The sequence below is a fragment of the Adiantum capillus-veneris genome, chromosome 3, assembly GCF_014529385.1.
Source record: "Adiantum capillus-veneris isolate H3 chromosome 3, ASM1452938v2, whole genome shotgun sequence".
Lineage (NCBI taxonomy): Eukaryota > Viridiplantae > Streptophyta > Polypodiopsida > Polypodiales > Pteridaceae > Adiantum > Adiantum capillus-veneris.
This window is the reverse complement of record NC_140933.1, coordinates 29,021,396-29,026,782: the sequence shown is the minus strand read 5'-3', so window position 1 is coordinate 29,026,782 and position 5,387 is coordinate 29,021,396.

Genomic DNA, 5,387 nt, shown 5'->3' with positions numbered 1-5,387 from the left:
TTTTCAAGCATCATGGATTCCCAACACCCCTAGTGTCAGACAAAGATCCTAGAATAACCAGGACTTTCTAGAAGGGTTTCTTTGAGAATCTAAGTAGATTAAATTTGTCTTTCGGCCTATCATCCACAAACGGATGACCAAAGTGAAATAACTAATTTAATGATTCTTGATCTACTAAAAGCCTATGTCATGGAAGTGGATCAATGTTCTCAATGAGAAAAGTACCTACCTCTTATGGAGTATGCATACAATGACATTGTACATACTTGTATGGGGAAAGCACCTTCTTTTGAGGTTAAAGAGGGAAGATCCAAAAGTCCCTTACTACTTAAAGTACATGGGAAGATCTTCATTGGCTGATGAATATAGCCAAGACTCACAAGAATCTTGTCCAAAGATTAAAGAAGTTACATCCATCTCAAAGCAAAGGCAAAAAGGGATGCTACTAATAAGCACAAAAGAGCCTTAGCCTTTAAGAAAAATGAATGGGTCATGCTAAAGTTTCCCAAGGCTCGTCTAAGGCATACTACGGGCAATATTCCTATGGGCCACCAAGAGTATTATGCTAAACTAGCATAATACCACAAAAGCAAAATTTGGAAGTGCACTATAAATGTTGGTAGTCCCTTTAAACGAGGGGGGAAAGTCCAAATCTCCCCCCCCCACAAAAAGAAGACACACTTCAGCCTTCATCCATCTCTCTCTCTCTGTCTCTCTCTCTCTCTCTCTCTCTCTCTCTCTCTCAAACTAGCAAAAAGATACTATGGTCTTTTTTAAATTCTTAAGCCAATCAATGAAATGGCTTATCAATTAAAATTTTTCCAACCATTGGCTCATACACAATGCTTTCCATGAGAGCCTACGTAAGCCTTACAAAGGAGCGCCATCAAAAGAAGCAATAGTTGCCGACCCTCCAAACATCGAAGATCAAGAAGAAGTACTTCAATCTGAGTCTATTCTATGACATGAAGTCAAAGTATTAAGAAACGGTAAGATTATTGATGATATCTTATTAAGTTAAAGAATTATCCTTTTCAAGATGCGAAATCGATGCAAGGAACCTAGCTTAACACTAGGTTGGTAATGGGACACTTTTATGTCCTGTTAAGTGACCATATTTTTCCTTGAATTATGTCAAGAGTTTCAAAATGGATTTTGAGGTGCTATCTATCTAGAAAGTTGTCTCATGAGCTGAAAAAAACTCGACATTTTTTTGGAATATCAATTCCATCTTTAACATTGTCCTTGCACAACATGTTTTTGGCTTTTTTCAACTTTTTGCAACTATACCACTCTAGAATTTATGTTTGTGAGGTCTATAATGCTAGAGAACTATCTTTAGTAGTCCTCAACATGTCATGATGCTTCTAGGGAGAAATAAATATTAAAGTTGTAAGTCATGACCAAATTATAAAAATTGTCAAATCCTGTTTTTTAGCCAATTTTAGCTCTTCTATGATTTTTTTGCTGGATTTCATGATATCCAAATGAAGTTTTTATTTTCTATGTCGCATATTGTAACATAAAGCTAACATTTCTTGAGTTTTGGGGCACCTAATACCCTATTTTGCATAGTACACAACGATGGTTGATTTTTTCAATTATAGAAGAAAACAAAACATTCTAGTATATCAAGTATATCTTTTTCAATATTGTTAGTTTCTTGTGACAACTACATGCATTTTGTAGGTAGTAACCATATCTAGTCATAAGGATCAAATTTGGCTAGATATTGAATAGTTTCTATGGGATTCTAGAACTCATAATGTTGAACCCAGTTTTTTCATGTTTGCTGTATTTAACACTTCATCTTTATCCCCAAGATTCCCTTTCGTAAGAGATGTATTATTCTTTTGAAATGCTCCATGGCTCCTTATGAACATAAAGGACAATAGGGAACTAAGAAAACATACATATATTATTTGTATTGAGCATGGCTATAGACACTTTGATGATAGGTTTGCAGAATGGTAAAAATTCAACTTTTTTGTACCTACTTATTTTGGCAAAACAAAAAATAGTGAGTGAGAAGCAATCATATGTTCTGATCACCAACCCATTGAAGTTAAGTAGGGAATTTATCTCAAGTCTTAGAAAAATCCCTAATCTTACTTTAATCAACAAAACAAAAGGAAATGACTGTTTTGATGAAAATCCACCGGTCCATCAACTTTGGAGGCTTGGTGTGACCAAAAGATGAAAACTTTTACAAGTTTCTTATTTTTTCCATGTTTAATAGGCCTTGAACTATAACCTCATGAAAGGATTTTACAAAATGAGTGGATCTACTATGGTTTTGGAGGTTTTTTTCAAAACCCTGAAAGGACACTTTTATGTCCTCTTAGGTTACCAACCTAGTGTTAACACTAGGTTGGTATTGGAACACTTTTATGTCCTGGGACACTTTTATGTCTTGTTAAGTGACCATTTTCCTTGAATTATGTCAAGAGTTTCAAAATGGATTTTGAGGTGCTATCAGTCTAGAAAGTTGTCTCATGAGCTGAAAAAAACTTGACATTTTTTTGGAATATCAATTCCATCTTTAACCTTGTCCTTGTACAACATTTCACAACCTAAACTGTGTGAAACAACGGGTCCTGTTTTTGGCTTTTTTCAACTTTTTCTAACTATACCACTCTAGAATTCATGTTTGTGAGGTCTATAATGCTAGAGAACTATCTTTAGTAGTCCTCAACATGTCCTGATGCTTCTAGGGATAAATAAATGTTAAACTTGTAACCTATGACCAAATTACAAAAATTGTCAAATCCTGTTTTTTAGCCAATTTTAGCTCTTCTATGATTTTTTTAGTGGCTTTCATGATATCCAAATGCAGTTTTGATTTTCTATGTTGCATATTGTAACATAAATCTAATATTCCTTGAGTTTTGGGGCACCTAATACCCTATTTTTCATAGTAGACAACGATGGTTGATTTTTTCAATTATAGAAGAAAACGAAACATTCTAGTATATCAAGTAGAGCTTTTTCAATATTGTTAATTTCTTGTGACAACTACATGCATTTTGTAGATAGTAACCATATCTAGTCACAAGGATCAAATTTGGCTAGATATTGAATAGTTTCTATGGGATTCTACAACTCTTAATGTTGAACCCAGTTTTTTCATGTTTGTTGTATTTAGCACTTCATCTTTGTCCCCAAGATTCCCCTTGGTAAGAGATGTATTATTATTTTGACATGCTCCATGGCTCCTTATGAACCTAAAGGACAATAGGGAACGAAGAAAACATGCATATATTATTTGTATTGAGCGTGGCTATAGAAACTTTGATGATAGGTTTGCAAAATGATAAAAATGCAACTTTTTTGTACCTATTTCTTTTGGCAAAACAAAAAATAGTGAGTGAGAAGCAATCATATGTTCTAATCACCAACCCATTGATGTCAACTAGGGAATTGATCTCAAGTCCTACAAAAATCCCTAATCTGTTTTTTATGCAACAAAACGTAAGAAATGACTGTTTTGATGAAAATGTACTGGTCCATCAACTTTGGAGGCTTGGTGTGACCAAAAGATGAGAAATTTTACAAGTTTCTTAATTTTTCCATGTGTAGTAGGCCTTGAACTATAACCTCATGAAAGAATGTTACAAACTGAGTGGATCTACTATGGTTTTGGAGGTTTTTTTCAAAACCCTGAAAGGACACTTTTATGTCCTGTTAGGTTACCAACCTAGTGTTAAGGATAGTATGAACCTTGTCAATACTTACAATGTTGCACTAGAGTAAGCATATGAAAATTCATTTTAAATGAAAAACGTTTTTGTCTTATATGACTAGGTTTCTTTTTATTGTGCACAAATTTAATAAGTATGCATGCTTTAACACTAGAATGGTAACAGGACACTTTTATGTCCTTGGACACTTTTGTGTCCTGTTAAGTGACCATTTTGCTTGAATTATTTGAAGAGTATGAAAATGAATTTCTAGGTGCTATATATCCACAAAGTTGCCTTATGAGCTGAAAAAAACTTAGCATTTTTTTTTGAGTATCGATCTCACCATTAACCTTACTCTTGCACAACATTTTTGAACCTAAATTGTGTGAAAAAACGGGTCCTTGTTTTGGCCTTTTTTCAATTTTTGGCAACTATACCACTCTAAACTTCATGTTTGTGAGGTTTAGATGGCTAGAGGTTAGGCCTTCATAGTTCTCAACATGTTTTGATGCTTGTAGGGAGAGCTAAGTGTTAAAATTGAAAGTTATGACCAATTTATAAGAATTGCATAATCCTGTTTTTTGGCCAAAATTAGCACTTTTATGATTTTTTGGTGGCTTTCTTGATATCCAATTTCAATTTTGATTGTGTAAGTGTAATGTATAACATAAAGCTAATCTTCCTTGAGTTTTGGGGGACCTAATATGCTATATAGCATAGTATATGATGATGGTTGAGTTTTTTGATTGCTGAAGAATATGATACATTTTAGAGCAGCAAGTATAACTTTCTCAATATTGCTAGTTTCTTAGGCCAATTGTGTGTATTTCGTAGGTAGTAACCATATCTAATCATAGACTACAAACTTGGCTAGATATTGAGTAGTTTTTATGGGTTTCTAGAGGTTATAATGCTAAACACAATTTTTTCATGTTTGCTGTATTTAGCACTTTATCATTGCCCCCAAGGTTCCAATTGTAAGAGATCCATTATCCTTTTGACATGCTCCATGGCTTCTTTTGAATCCAAAGGCTCAAAGGAAACTAAGAACACGTGTATATAGTATCTGTATTGAGCCTGACTATAGAAACTTTGATGATAGGTCCGCAGAATGGCAAAAATGCAACTTTTTTGTACCTATTTTTTTGACCAAAAAGAAATTAGTGAGGTAAAAGCAACCATATGTTTTGGTTACCAACCCATTGAAGTTAATGGGGCATTTTATCTCATGTCCTACAAAAATCCCCAGTCTTATTTATATGCAATCAACCGTAAGAAATTGCTGTTTTGGGCAAAATGACTGGTCCATCAACTTTGGAGGCTTGTAGTGACCAAGGGATGAGAAAAATTACAAGTTTCTCATTTTTTCCATATGTAGTACTTATTGAACTATAAGCTCATGAAATGATTTCTCAAAATGAGTGGATCTACTATGGTTTTGGAATTTTTTCCCAAAACCCTGAAAGGACACTTTTATGTCCTGTTAGGTTACCATTCTAGTGTTAACACTAGTTTGGTAAATGGACACTTAAGTGTCTCGAGACACTAAAGTGTTTTGTTTTTCTACCAAGTTTTGACAATTTATTTGTCAAAACTAGAAATAAGTTTATTACACCTTGCTTCTACCATAGATTGGTTATGAGGAAAATAAAACTAGAAGTTTTGGCAATTTATTTGTCAAGTTAGAAATAAGTTTTTTACACC